The sequence below is a fragment of the Triticum urartu genome, chromosome 3A (genome assembly GCF_056163025.1).
Source record: "Triticum urartu cultivar PI428250 chromosome 3A, HENAU_Tu73, whole genome shotgun sequence".
NCBI lineage: Eukaryota > Viridiplantae > Streptophyta > Magnoliopsida > Poales > Poaceae > Triticum > Triticum urartu.
This window is the reverse complement of record NC_141875.1, coordinates 335514794-335531291: the sequence shown is the minus strand read 5'-3', so window position 1 is coordinate 335531291 and position 16498 is coordinate 335514794.

The following is a 16498-nucleotide window of genomic DNA, read 5'->3' as shown; positions in this document are numbered from 1 at the left end:
AGCTGGTCATGAGTGGAAGTGGAGCTGAAGATGAACCGTAGCGGGTTGTCACCACCCTCGCATGATGCAAGGTAATCATAGAAGAAGTATATTTGTCAAGGAATTTGATTTTTTTCATCATGTTTCTCCATTGATTGAGGCAGTTTTGAACTTGAAAGCTTGGTCTAGGTTATGGTGTTTAGCTTTTCGGTGGGTTTTGTCGAGCAACTTAAATTTTTTTTCTTGCTGGCCCTTCTTTTTGGCATCACTCTTTGGTCATTTGGTTAATCTATATATATATATATATATATATATGTTTGTAGGAGAGCAAGTGTCTATGGACGGATACAGATAATTGAGTAAGGCGTTCAGCAAGCTGGAGGGTTCTTATTTTTTATAGAGATCAAGAATATTGTTCATGTTTCCTTTTGAGAGGTGATGTAGGTTTCACCATCTTGATGCTGATTTCTCTCCTTGACCTGTTTGGCAGCTACAACTACACTAATAGATGTATATTGTTGAAGTTAATTAATGCCAAATATAGTGCTACCTACGTTCCAAATTATAAGATGTTTTAGTAGGCTAAATTTTTTAGCCTACCATAACATCTTATAATTTGGAACAGAGGAAGTATTAGTGTGGTGACTGAGGTCGATGCTAAGATCAAAGCAATCATCAGAGATGCGGGGGAGAGAGGAGAGGAGATACTAAGAGTTGAGAGACATAGATTGCAGGTGGTTTGGTCAGTGTAGACCTATGTTGCAGTAGAGGAGGTGCGACAAAATTGATATGTGAAAGGTTTTTAGTCGTGTGATCGGTTTTTGAAGCTGGTTCTCTCTCTTACGATCACACACCAATTACAGGAGTAAACGCGGGCCAATGGATGGACATTGCATGCGACGATTTAGTTGAATGCGTTCAGTTGTGTGGATGAAGAGATACCGACTGTCGAGGATGAAATAAGCTAGAGGGGGAATATATATATTTAGCTATATGAATATCACACAAAACGGATACTTAAATTACATAAATTGTTTTATCGTTATGTGTGTGTATATATTTTCATTATTCCATGGCAACGCATGGGCATTCAGCTAGGAAGGGGAGGCTTCAATGACATCCACTAGGCGTCGCCCCATTATAGAGGCTCCCAAGGGAGAACGATAGAATCAGACGGAGACATGGAAGTTTCCCAAGTATGTCACAGATCTGGAGAGACAAACATTGACATTGCACTGCATGTATCAAATTATTAGTAGATAGAAAATAATTATGACATCATCTCTTTGGGTGGTCAGGACCGATTAGTTTTTAAAGCATACGATTTGCCGATTCTCTCATGGAAGTTGAAAAGGATCTAAAATGATGGTAAGTCGAGATGGAGATTTCGAAGCGACAATAATACTAGAGTAAGGACGAATGAAGATAATAGTTGTGAATGGGGAGGAGGGATGATAAGAGATATGCCGCTTTATCTTTTTGTAAGGAGAAAAGGTCCTGTTGCAACATAATTTATGTGGAACAATGAGAATATTTAGGTCATGTTGCAATATATTATTAGCTTCCCTTCGTTAGGTGCTTAAATTTGACCTTCAAAATTTAATCCTTCTTGGGAATCACGGTTGTTGATGAGAAGGTGGGATGCAGGAGGAAAAATCTTATTGCTTGTAACGTGATTGAGGCATTTTCCGCCTTCTTCCGGTAGCAACTAAATCAGCTAAAAGGATGTCCGATATACCATCAATCTGACAATGAACAAATTTTATCTAATTTTGATCTCAATTTCCTAGAGAATCCACCTAATGGAGTCAAAGACAGACGTCCTAGCCCAATGCTCATATGCCCATGGATCTATGTGAATTACTTGCCGGCCTCTGCAACTACATCATGTCAATCGATGATGCCAAGTGTTTGGAGTAAGTATCATTTATCAATATGTAATGTGCTAGCATAAATTATTGTTATTCTTACCTTCCAATTTTCAGGAAGGAATGGGTCTGAAGCTCAACACCCCGTCCAATGGGTTAAGTCTCAAAACATTTGAGGGCATACTTAACATGGAGTAGTCTATGGACAATGATTGTTTCAACATTGCCATGCGTATACTGGCATGTGACGAGGGAGTATTGTTCATAGACCCTCCTATACACTACATGGATCTAAAATTTTGTGTAAGTTATCAAAAATTTCATTCAATATCATTAGTATCAACATGTTTCTAAATAGTTTTTTACTCAATCCATGATGCGGGATTCAACACAAGATCAAAATTTCCGCGATAAGGAAACTATTCAGAAGTTGGCAACTTTGTTTGATAGTCGGCCTGGGATAGACAACAACATCTCATCGTGCAACATGGTAAGTAAGCTATTTTTGTCCATTGTTTGTCATGGTTTATTGTTGTCTGTAATAGCTACCACTTGTAGATTTATCTTCCATATGAATCCATCGATCGATACATCTTGTACGTAATCGATAAAGAGGCACTTCGTATATCTATTCCGAACCCTATTCATACAACACAATCATCGGAGATGAAAATTTTGCGAGACTTAGTGAAATCTAAAAGTTTTGCGAGGGAATTCAAAGAAGCACCCAAAATAAAGCAACAAGGATGGCATTCTGATATATCAAAATGGCAACGCTTATTTTCTAATGGTATTCCAACGAGCGTAGGCAGGTAATAAATTTATAATACAACCATTTATTTTTGTTATCACCATATTTAATACAATAACAATTTAGGAAATTGCAGGGATTTGTCAGGTTATTTTGTCTTTCATTTTATGCTATTGTGGAACGGTAAAGACTCGGCGAAGCCGGTTCGTGCGGTGAGTATTGTGTGTTACACATGTTTTTAAATCTTCCACGCGAAGTATTCGTGCTAACTACATATATTGCTTTTGCAGGATGGGTATGAGTTGAGGAAGTAGTTTTTATTATACTTGCTCAAACATTGTGCGAATGAAGCTAAAGACTTGCCTGATATTGTGAGAGAATTTCTTAAGCACATCGAATATATCTCAATAATTTGTAATAGATTTTTAGCTGGATCATCACTTTATATGTCTACATTGTTAATTTGCTATTTTGTTATCACTTTACATTACCGGTGAAATGGACTTCAATTATTATGCAATTGTGACCGTGTTATATTGTCTTTACCTGTGACTATTTCAGAAGCCCGTGGCAACGCACGTGCATTCTATTAGTAATTATATAAGACTAGCAAATATGCCCGTACACTTGCAATAGGAGGAATAAATCACACGCACCTACCTTATAAGAATGGCAGGAGCCAAAATTTTACCTTGCACTTTTTACGCAGCAACAGTGTAGTGGTTGAGTATATGTGTTACCGGGACATACAATTGTTAGTAAAAGTTCTCTCACAAGCATTTTTCTGGTGGAGGAAGTGTTGCCGCCATGCTGAGGATGGTAGAAGGGCGAACCTCACCATGGACGGGGCAGGGATGCAGAGGAGCATGATCTTTCTCGACGGGATCAATATATCTAGAGATAATTTACATGGATGGTCTACGCAGTTTGGTGTTTAATTATCTCAAAAAAGAAATATATATGTTTTTGTTTAAATAAGAAACCCATGTGTGTTTATATGATTGTATGTATCATGAACACATGGTTCAAAGAGACCATAAGATCGATTTGATAAGAAATGTCTCTTCAAGAACTTCACCTTCACATTGGGCAGGTTGTATATAAAGTCGATAAGCACTTCGTTATCGAATCCAAGAAGCTAAATGACCATTGTGGCAATTCACGGCTTCATCACGTCCATGTGCACATTTGACATGTTCACCTAAAGACAACGAAAGAAAAAAATGAGAGTTTACCTTGAATCAGCATCAGATACCCTCTGGATGCTGATCACCTAGGATCCAATGGAAGCATAGAACATGAACCAAAATAACCCGGTGGTCGATCTTGGAGGTGAACTTCCATATCTTGAGCATCTTGGAATGCTTGTTTGATAATTGGGTACCCTGATCGGCCACCATGTCCCCTAGAAAAACCAGGGCAAATCAACCTACCTCCTACAGAATCGAAGAATTGGAAAAACTAATCAATACTCCGAATCAAATGACACATGTGATAATCTATCTCTAGAAATCAAAGATCAATTTATATATTGAACGTTTTGTGAAACAATAGACCATATACTCTAAATGTGAAGCATTGTCTGAAGAAGATAGTCTAGAATAATCTAAAGTAGTACTGGAAGGAGTAGAAAAACGGACAACCATTATTTTCACTGGTTTTGGAGGAAATGCCCGAGGGTTGCAATGGGAAAAATAAATATAAACTAATTAGAGTATAGAACTGCTAACTAGAAGCAACATGTTACATATATGTATTGACAAACGGTACCTTGAATGCAACCTCTGTGGGCATCCCAGTAGCAACATACTGATGCTAAGAGTGTGCATACTTGCATCATTGAATAATGCATCTATCTTCAGTCATCTGAAGTTACAATCCATGTTCAAAGTGTGCCTGTCATTATACCTTCCCATCATTTGAATCATACGTGGTTCCATGAACCTTGAAGTTCATTATTGTATGAGTTACCTCCCAACTGCCACAAGCATCACCGCTGACTTCTGGTTGGTGGTCAAAGTTCATGTCTTATTAGAGCAAATCACTGTTGTCCAACTTAATGTATCGAACACCCTGTAACTTTATCACAAGTGCATTCTTCCGAGTCATCTTCCTTGTGTAGTCCCAATTATGGGCGCCTCACCTAACTCATTGAGATTCTTTTTCATCAATGTGTCATCCTCCTACTGCAAATACCTCCTGGATATGCGAATTGATCTTGCCTGTATCAGAATTTCTGAAGGAAATATGCCCTAGAGGCAGTAATAAAGTTGTTTTTTATATTTCCTTATTCATGATAAATGTTTATTATTCATGCCAGAATTGTATTGAACGGAAACCTTAATACATGTGTGAATACATAAACAAACACCGTGTCCCTAGTGAGCCTCTACTTGACTAGCTCGTTGATCAAAGATGGTTAAGGTTTCCTAACGATGGACATGAGTTGTCATTTGATGACGAGATCACATCATTAGGAGAATGATGTGATGGACAAGACCCATCCGTTAGCTTAGCATAATGATCGTTCAGTTTTATTGCTATTGCTTTCTTCATGTCAAATTCACATTCCTTCGACTATGAGATTATGGAACTCCCGGATACCGGAGGAATGCCTTGTGTGCTATCAAACGTCAAAACGTAACTCGGTGATTATAAAGATGCTCTACAGGTAGCTCTGAAGGTGTTTGTTGAGTTGGCATAGATCGAGATTAGGATTTGTCACTCCGAGTATCGGAGAGGTATCTCTGGGCCCTCTCGGTAATACACATCATAAGATTGCAAGCAAAGAACTAAGGAGTTAGTCATGAGGTGATGTATTACGGAACGAGTAAAGCGACTTACCGGTAACGAGATTGAACTAGGTATGAAGACACCAACGATCGAATCTCGGGCAAGTAATATACCGACAGACAAAGGAAATAACGTATGTTGTCATAACGGTTCGACCGATAAAGATCTTCATAGAATATGTAGGAGCCAATATGAGAATCCAAGTTCCGCTATTGGTTATTCACCGGAGAGGTGTCTCGGTCATGTCTACATAGTTCTTGAACCCATAGGGTCCGCACGCGTAACGTTCGATGACGATATAGTATTATATGAGTTATGTGATTTGATGATCGAATGTTGTTAGGAGTCCCGGATGAGATCACGGACATAACGAGGAGTTTCAAAATGGTCGAGAGGTAAAGATTGATATATAGGATGATGGTATTCGGAAACCGAAAGCGTTCCGGAAGATATCGGGTATTTATCGAAGTACCGGAGGGGTTACCGGACACCCCCGGGGGAATATATGGGCCATGAGTGGGGAGAACACTAGCCCACAAGGGGTGGAGCCCCCTGTAACGCCCTGAGACCGATGTGCCAGGTGTCCTCCAGTTATTCGCTGTTGTTACCTTGCCAATGCTTGCGTGTCATGCATCTCATATCATGTCATCATGTGCATCGCATTTGCATACATGTTTGTCTCATGCATCCGAGCATTTTCCCCGTTGTCCGTTTCTCAATTCGACACTCCTATGTCCTCCGGCGCCCCCTTTTACCTCGTTTCGTGAGTGGCCGAAAAATGTTCTCGGAATGGGATGAAACTTGGCATGCGGTCTTATTATAGTGTAGACAAAGTGTCTGTCAAGTTTCGTCGCATTCGGAGCTCGTTTGATAGCCCAACCGTTATATATATAGCGGCACCGTTGCCGGTATTTTCGTCGGACGTTTTCGGTCTTCGGAAACCCGTGTCGGGCTGCAGTTCTTTTCTCTCCTCTCAGTCCAACCCTCCTACACAGCCTGAGTCCAGCCCACTAAACCCCCCTCCGACCGGAACCGTTCGATTATGATCGGAGGGCTCCGAAACCCCCCTAACCCTAGCCCCTTCTCTATATATATACACCTTCCCTAGCCCATTTTTGGACAAACCTAGCCTAAACCTACCCCCTACCTCTAGCCAGCCGCAATCCCCACCTCCTCCTCGAATTCCGTGCACATCCAGCCTCCCACCGCCACTTGGCGCCGCCGCCGCCGCGCCCCGGACCAATCCGGGCGTGCCACGTCGCCCCTGGCTGTCTCCAGCCACCCCTGGGACGCCATGTGGCGTCGCCACCTCACCCCAGCGCTCCCCACCGCCGCCGGCCCTGCGAGCCCTGCCGCGGCCCACCTGAGCCCATCTGGGGCTCGGGACAGCCCCCGCGTCGCCTCCCACTCCCTCGTCCCCGAGCTCCAGGGGAGGGAGCTCCCGCACCAGGCCCCGTCGGCGTCCTCGCCGGAGCTGCTCGCCGGAGCAGCAACGAGCTCCACCAGGTCGACCCCGTCCCTCTCCTCTCCCTTTTCTCTGTCTTCTCTTTTTCTCTCCCTGACCTCTCTGCGCTTCCATGTGGTCAGCACCGCCACCAGGGCTCCCTCGCCGACGCCCACGACGAACCGCCGTTGGATCCGGCCGGAATGGACCCGGCACGACCAGATCCGGCCATCTCCATGTCCCCGCGACCTCCCCGCCGTTGCTGCGCCCTCGCCGGCGTGCGTCGTCGCCGCCGTCTCTGCCTTTCGGTTCGTGCGGGCACGAGGAGGAAGAGCGCCTCTCGTGTGGGCCCCGCGTGGGCCGATGCGCCCCAAGGCCCAGCTCCCGGCCCAGTCGCCCGGCCTGCTGTTTCCACCGCCTTGGGCAAAGGCCTACTGGGTGAGAACCCCGCTGTGCACTATTGGCCCAGTCCGATTCGGCCCACCTCTGTTTTTTTCAGATCTACAATTTGTCTATTTTTCCAGAGGAGAGCATTTTTGCAGGAAAACCCTTGTGGATCATGCATATAATAACTCATGAACCGTGCATCGGATCTAAATAAGTTATATATGAAACTTGCTTAGAATTTTGTCTAGTTTCATAATATCCAACTTTCATCGATGTTTGAAATGTTAAAAATGATGTTTGATTAAATTTGCTCCTATGTCATGTTAAAATGCTTTAATTCATAATTAAATAACCGCAGCTCGGTTTTAAACAAACTTTATATGTAAATGGGGTAGAAAAGTGCCTAGTTTAACATGGTGGCATCACTTTGCATGTTTAACAACTATAAAATATGGTTTAGGGCAGAACAGTACCAAATCTATAATATGCTCATGAGGAGTTTCCGGATTTGTTGTTCGATGTTCCGGCCTCATTTAAACTTGCCTAGATAGGTAGTTTTATTGTGCTTCACCCTCTTGCCATGTTAATAAACATTTAATCTTGTTGGGTACATAAACGAGAGAGAACTAAATAAGTCATGTGGTGTTTTCTTCAATATGCAACTTCGTTGCATAATGAGCTCCACTTAATTTGTAGGATTGTTTGTGCATTTTGCCATGCCATGCCATGTATCATTAAACCGGACATACATCATACTTGGTTGTGCATCATGCCATGTCCATGTGTGGTTTGTTTACTATGTTGTGTGCTTCTTTTTGGTGTTTGCTTCTTCGGGTTGGTTCTGGTAACGTCGCGTTTGTGAGGAACCGTTCATCTACGTCCGTTTGTCTTCTTCATGGACTCATTCTTCTTCCTTGCGGGATTTCAGGCAAGATGATCATACCCTCGAAATCACTTCTATCTTTGCTTGCTTAGTTGCTCGCTCTTTTGCTATGCCTATGCTGCGATACCTACCACTTGCTTTTCATGCCTCCCATATTGTTGAACCAAGCCTCTAACCCACCTTGTCCTAGCAAACCGTTGTTTGGCTATGTTACCGCTTTGCTCAGCCCCTCTTATAGCGTTGTTAGTTGCAGGAGAAGATCAAAGTTTGTTCCTTGTTGGAACATGGAGATGTTGTTCCTTGTTGGAACATGTTTACTTGTTGGGATATCATATTATATCTTATTTAATTAATGCATCTATATACTTGGTAAAGGGTGGAAGGCTCGGCCTTATGCCTGGTGTTTTGTTCCATTCTTGCCGCGCTAGTTTCCGTCATATCGGTGTTATGTTCCCGGATTTTGCGTTCCTTACGCGGTTGGGTTATAATGGGAACCCCTTGACAGTTCGCTTTGAATAAAACTCCTTCAGCAAGGCCCAACCTTGGTTTTACCATTCGCCACCTAGCCTTTTTCTCTTGGGAGTCGCGCATCCCGAGGTTCATCTTATTTTAACCCCCCGGGCCAGTGCTTGTCTAAGCGTTGGTCCAACCCAGAGCACCGTGCGGGGCCGTCCCTTGGCAACTTGGGTTACGTTGGCTCCTGTATGCTTAGCTTATCCGGTGTGCCCTGAGAACGAGATATGTGCAGCTCCTATCGGGATGTCGGCGCATCGGGTGGTCTTGCTGGACTTGTTTTACCATTGTCAAGGATGTCTTGAAGAACCGGGATACCGAGTCTGATCGGAATGTCTCGGGAGGAGGTCTATTACTTCGTTGACCGTGAGAGCTTGTCATGGGCTAAGTTGGGACACCCCTGCAGGGATTTGAACTTTCAAAAGCCGTGCCCGCGGTTATGGGAAGATGGGAATTTGTTAATGTCCGGTTGTAGAAAACGTGAAGTTGACCTTAATTAAAATGTATCAACCGCGTGTGTAACTGTGATGGTCTCTTTCCGGCAGAGTCCGGGAAGTGAACACGGTTGTTGGAGTTATGCTTGACGTAGGTTGTTTTAGGATCACTTCTTGATCATACTTTTATCGACCGTGCTTTGCCTTCTCTTCTCGCTCTCTTTTGCGTATGTTAGCCACCTTATATGCTAGTCGCTTGCTGCAGCTCCACCTCATACCTTTACCTTACCCATAAGCTTAAATAGTCTTGATCGCGAGGGTGTGAGATTGCTGAGTCCTCGTGACTCACAGATACTTCCAAAACCAGCTTGCAGGTGCCGATGAGTCCGTGTAGATGACGCAACCAAGCTCAAGGAGGAGCTCGTTGAAGATCTTGTCCTTTATGTTGTTTCGTTCTAGTTGATCAGTAGTGGAGCCCAGTTGGGGTCGATTGGGGACCTTTGTCGCATTTGGGGTTTTTCTTTTATTTTGGTTCCGTAGTCGGACCTTGTTTGTATCTGGATGATGTAATGCTTTATTCATGTATGGTGTGAAGTGGCGATTGTAAGCCAACTATGTATCTCTTTTCCCTTATGTATTACATGGGTTGTTTGCGAAGATTACCTCACTTGCGACATTGCTTTCAATGCGGTTATGCCTCTAAGTCGTGCTTCGACACGTGGGAGATATAGCCACATCGAGGGCGTTACACCCCCCAATGAGGAGGCCGATTGGGAGAAGGAAAAGAGGGGGTTCGGACCTCCTTCCCTTTTTCTCTCCGGTGTTTTATGGAAGGGGGCGCCACTTGGGGAAACCCCAAGTAGGATTCAGATCCTACTTGGGGCGCACCCTGGCCGCCTCCCCTCTCCCTCCCACCTATATATTTGTGGGGGGAGCCCCTAGCACACCCCAGACAATTGCCTAGCCATGTGCGGTGCCCCCTCCACCGTTTACGTCTCCGGTCATATTTTCGTAGTGCTTAGGCGAAGCCCTGCGGAGATCACTTCACCATCATTGTCACCATGCCACTGTGCAAATGGAACTCATCTACTACCTCGACATCTTGCTGGATCAAGAAGGCGAGGGACGTCACCGAGCTGAACGTGTGTTGAACTTGGAGGTGTCGTACATTCGGTACTTGATCGGTCGGAGCTAGAAGAAGTTCGACTACATAAACCACGTTGTCAAACGCTTCCACTTACGGTCTACGAGGGTACGTAGACATACTCCCCCCATTGTTGCTATGCATCTCCATGGATAGATCATTGCGTGTGCGTTGAATTTTTCTCTTCCATGCAACGTTTCCCAACAGTGGCATAATGAGCCAGGTCTATGCGTAGATGATATGCACGAGTAGAACAAAAAGAGTTGTGGGTAGTGATAGTCATACTGCTTACCACCAACATCTTATTTTGATTCGGCGGTATTCAGGGATGAAGCGGTCCGGACCAACCTTACATGTCCATGCATGATACGTCTCCAACCTATCTATAATTTTTTATTGTTCCATGCTATTATATTATCAATCTTGAATGTTTTATAATCATTTTATATCATTTTTTGGTACTAACCTATTGACATAGTGCCAAGTGCCAGTTCCTGTTTTTTCCATGTTTTTTTACATCGCAGAAAATCAATATCAGACGGAGTCCAAATGCCACGAAACTTTACAGAGATTTTTTATGGACCAAAAGGAACATGTTGGGCCCTGGTTGCACCTGGGGGGAGTCCCGAGGAGGGGACAACCCACCAGGGCGTGCCAGGAGGCCCGGCGCGCCCTGGTGGGTTGTGCCCACCTCGGGTGCCCCCCGGATAGCCTCTTTGCTCTATAAATACCCCAATATTTCCAGAACCCTAGGGGGGTCGACGAAATATTCATCCAGCCGACGTAGAGTCCAGAACCACCAGATCCAATCTAGACACCATCTCGGATGGGGTTCACCACCTCCATTGGTGCCTCTCCGATGATGCATGAGTAGTTCTTTGTAGACCTTTGGGTCCGTAGTTAGTAGCTAGATGGCTTCATCTCTCTCTCTTGATTCTCAATACAATGGTCTCTTGGAGATCCATATGATGTAACTCTTTTGCGGTGTGTTTGTTGGGATCCGATGAACTTCGAGTTTATGATCAGATCTATCTTTTTATATCCATGAAAGTATTTGAGTTTCTTTGATCTCTTTTATGCATGATTGCTTATAGCCTCGTATTTCTTCTCCGATATTTGGGTTTTGTTTGGCCAACTTGATCTATTTATCTTGCAATGGGAAGAGGTGCTTTGTAGTGGGTTCAATCTTACGGTGCTTGATCCCAGTGACAGAAAGGGAAATGACACATATGTATCGTTGCTACTAAGGATAAAATGATGGGGTCTATCTCTACATAGATAGATCTTGTCTACATCATGTCATCGTTCTTATTGCATTACCCCGTTTCTCCACGAACTTACACTAGATGCATGCTCGATAGCGGTTGATGTGTGGAGTAATAGTAATAGATGCAGGCAGGAGTCGGTCTACTAATCTTGGACGTGATGCCTATATAATGATCATTGCCTGGATATCGTCATAATTATTTGAATTTCTATCAATTGCCCAATAGTAATTTGTTCACCCACTGCTTTGCTATTTTTCTCGAGAGAAGCCACTAGTGAAGCCTACGGCCCCCGGGTCTTCTTTGTCATATTATTTGCCTTTGCCATCTATTTTTATTTGATTTTATTTTTGGATCTATTAATCCAAAAATACTTTGCTGCACTTTATTTTATTTGCGATATATTTATTCAATCTATTATAACCTTTTTCCCATCACGCACCAATTTTTGGCACCGTTACCCGAAAGGGATTGACAACCCCTTTAACACGTCGGGTTGCGAGGATTTGTTACCTGTGTGCAGGGGCTGTTTACGTTGTGTTGCTTGGTTCTCCTACTGGTTCGATAACCTTTGTTTCATATCTGAGGGAAATACCTACCGCTGCTGTGCTGCATCATCCCTTCCTCTTTGGGGAAATACCGACGTAGCTTCAAGCGACATCAAAAGGAATTTCTGGCACCGTTGCCAGGGAGGATCTTCAACATATACCAGGTTCCTAATCACAAATCTCATCTCCTTGCAATTTACATTATTAGCCATTTGCCTCTCGTTTTTATCTCCCCCACTTCACAAAAATTTGCCGTTTTATTCGCCTCTCTTTTTTGTTTGTCGTTCTCTTGCTTTTTAGTCTCGATGGCTAGTGTTCCTACTCCTCCTTTGTCACCAGATTTTGAAGTGCTTTACTTCAAGAAAAAACAAGGAGAAAATTTAAAAGATGCTTGGTATAGGCTTATGGAATCGTATCTTATTTCCAATTTAAAGGGGGACACTAAGGTTTTGCTTCGTAATTTTTACATAGGATTGGCTTTGCATCATAGAAAACTCCTAGATTTTGCCGCTAAAGGGAATTTTATTGAGCTTGATGCCAATGCTGCCTATGAAATTTTAGAAGGAATTTTGGGGATTCCACCTCAAAAGAAGGGGTTTACTTTCACCCTAGAGGGAGTTCAAATGTTGGACAAACTTGGTGATTTGCATAAATACATGGTTGAATTACAAAAATATAATGAACCCCTCAAACATCTCAATGGTAGTATCAATCGCATGAATACCTTGATTACTCTTTGTAACAAGCGATTGATTATTTTGGATCTAAAGATGGTTTCTTTTCCAAAGAATTTAGGGAAGCATAAAGAGCCTCCCAGGTTTGAGAAAACCCTTACAAAAGTTGCCAAAATTTCGTAAGACAAAACTTAGATCCTTGCTTTATGCCTAGCTAAGGACGTAAAATTTTAGCGCTTGTTGGGAGGCAACCCAATGAATAAATTTTATTTTTGCTTTTTGCTTCCTGTTTTTGAGTGTTAGCACAATTATTCTACTGTTATGATTGTGTTTCTTATGTTTTAATTACTGTTTGTGCCAAATAAAGCCTTTAGGATCTTCTTGGGTGACAGTTGTTTGATCTTGCTGAAAAAACAGAAACTTTTGTGCTCACGAAAATATTTATCATTTTTTACTAGAGAGTGATAAAATACTCATTCCAATTGCAGTAGATCAATATACAAATTTCTCAGGCCGTCCTAATTTTTCAGAATTTTTGGAGTTACAGAAGTATTCGAAATAGTCAGATTACTACAGACTGTTCTGTTTTGACAAATTCTGTTTTCTTTGTGTTGTGTGCTTATTTTGATGGCTCTATGGTTTTCTTTGATGAGTTTTTGCCATAGAAAAGTTGGAATACAGTAGATATAATACAAAAACAAAATATGAATTGGTTTGATACAACACTTATAGTAGTGATTTATTATTCTTATACTAACCGATCTCACGAAGGTTTTGTTGAGTTTTGTGTGATTGAAGTTTTCAAGTTTTGGGTTATCTTACGATGGATGAAGAAGGATGGAAGAGCCTAAGCTTGGGGACGCCCCGACGTCCCAAGCTATTATCCAAAAATGAGAAACCAACTAAGCTTGGGGATGCCCCCGAGTGGCATCCCCGCTTTCTTCCAACGATCATCGGTATTTTATTCGGAACGATATTTTTATTCGTCACATGATATGTGTTTTTCTTGGAGCGTATTGTATGATATGAGTCTTTGCTTGTTTTATTTTGTGTTTTAAGTCATCAATCCTTGCTGTACACACCTATTTAGGAGAGCCAAAATTATGTCATGACTTGTTAAAATTGCTCTCTATGCTTCACTTAAATTTTTATGAGCAATGGACTTGCTCTAGTGCTTCACTTATATCTTTTTGAGAACGGTGTGCTTAGTATTTTCAAGAAATTCTCTCTTGCTTCACTTAAATTAATTTGAGAGAAAGAAAAATATATTATGCTCATGATCTTCACTTATATTTGTTGGAGCTTGTCAAAATCAACACATGAAAATTAGTCCCAAAGTGATAGATATCCAAGAAGGATATAATAAAAACTTTCATGAAGATCATTGGCAAAATAAACTTGATTCTTAGTAATAGTTTTGAGATATGATGATGTGATATGTGAGTCATCTTGATGAGTAATTATGCTTTAGTAAGAATATTGGTGTTAAGGTTTGTGATTCCCTATGCAAGTACGAAAGTCAATAGTCATGCAATGAAATTATATCCTACTTGTGGTGCATTATTCGGTGTTATTTATGTTTAATGCTTGCTTATGAGATTATTCGTTTCTTAGTTGGTCGCTTCCCAATCTTTTGCTAGCCTTCATTTTGCACTAAGTATGATCACTACTTGTGCATCCAAAAACCTTTAACCCAGTTTTGCCACATGAGTCCACTATATCTACCTATATGCGGTATCTTTTGACGTTCTAAGAAAATTTGCATGTGCCATCTCCAATTTTCAAAATAAAAACTTCTCTTTTGTGTGTTTGTTTCGCTCGCGGAGCGGTGAGGGGTGGCTAATATTTTCCATGCTAGATCTGTTATTATCAAGATGCGTCTTTATTCACTTGTCATTGCACAAGAGTAAGGCAAAGGTATTAGGGATGCCCAGTCCCGAAATGCAAAAAAATATTGAATTTACTTTATGTTATCAAATAATAAATTCCTTGGAAAGTGTTGGTATGGAGGGCAACCGTGGATACAACTAGCCATGGAAAGTGAAAGTTATGGTGGAAAAAGGAATAAACTTTATTTTTCTGTTTGGGAACCACCTATGATATCTATGCATGGAAAGTATTGGGAATTCTAAGTCATTTTCGTTGGTGGGATGGATACACCTCTCAAAATGTTTTTATCTCTAAGTTTTTTGCTTTGAGCTCTGGCACCTCTACAAATCCCTACTTCCCTCTGCGAAGGGCCTTTCTTTTTACTTTATGTAATTTTTATTTTTAAATTTGAGTCTCCATCTTCTCTTATAAAAGCACCAACTAGGAGGCAATATGATCGTACTTAAGTATTGGGTGTAGCTAATATTCGAGTGTGTTTCACAAATGGATCAATGTTTGAGCATGATGGGCTAGGGATAACTTATTTTAGCGTTGATATTTTGAAAGATATGGTTGCTTGTTGATATGCTTGAGTATCTAAATTATCATGTCAAAACTAGACTATTGCTTTGAACAACTAAAAGTCCAATTTTCCATGCTATAAAGAAAAGAATATGATATGACATGATAGGCAGCATTCCACATCAAAAATTCTGTTTTTATCACTTATCTACTCGAGGACGAGTAGGAGTTAAGCTTGGGGATGCTGATACGTATCCAACGTATCTATAATTTTGATTGTTTCATGCTGTTATATTATCAATCTTGGATGTTTTATAATCATTTTGTATCATTTTTGGTACTAACCTATTGACATAGTGCCAAGTGCCAGTTCCTATTTTTTCCGTGTTTTTTACATCGCAGAAAATCAATATCAGACGGAGTCCAAATGCCATGAAACTTTATGGAGTTTTTTTATGGACCAGCCTGGTTGCACCTAGGGGGAGTCCCAAAGAGGGGACAACCCACCAGGGCGCGCGAGGAGGCCCAGGCTTAACACCCACGATGCGGCTATATCTCCCACGTGTCGGGGCACGACTTAGAGGCATAGCCGCATGGTAGGTTTGTCGCAAGAGGGGTAATCTTCACACAATCCCAAGTACTGAATAAGAATGGGATAAAGAGTTGGCTTACAATCGTCACTTCACACAAATACAAGTTATACATACATCATCCAGCATACAATCAAGGTCCAACTACGGAACCAAAATAAAAGAAGACAACCCCTAATGCTAGATCCCCGATCGCCCCAACTGGGCTCCGCTACTGATCAACTGGAAACGAAACAACACAACGAACACGATCTTCATCGAGCTCTCACTTGAGCTGGGTTGCGTCACCTGCACTGGTATCATCGACGCCTGCAACTATTTGGAAGTATCTGTGAGTCACGAGGACTCAGCAATCTCACACCTGCGAGATCAAGACTATATAAGCTTATGGGTAGGAGAAGGTAGTGAGGTGGAGCTGCAGCAAGCACTAAGCATATATGGTGGCTAACATACGCAAATAAGAGCGAGAAGAGAAGCAAAGCAGATCGTGAACTAGAAGTGATCCTAAGACTACTTACGTTCAAGCATAACACAAGAACCATGTTCACTTCCCGGACTCCGCCGGAAAGAGACCATCATGGCTACACACGCGGTTGATGCATTTTAATTAATTTAAGTGTCAAGTTCTCTACAACTGGACATTAACAAATTCCCATCTGCCCATAACCGCGGGCACAACTTTTGATAGTTCAAACCCTGCAGGGGTGTCCCAACTTAGCCCATCACAAGCTCTCACGGTCAACGAAGGATATTCCTTCTCCCAGGAAGACCCGATCAGACTCGGAATCCCGGTTACAAGACATTTCAACAATGGTAAAACAAGACCAACAAAGC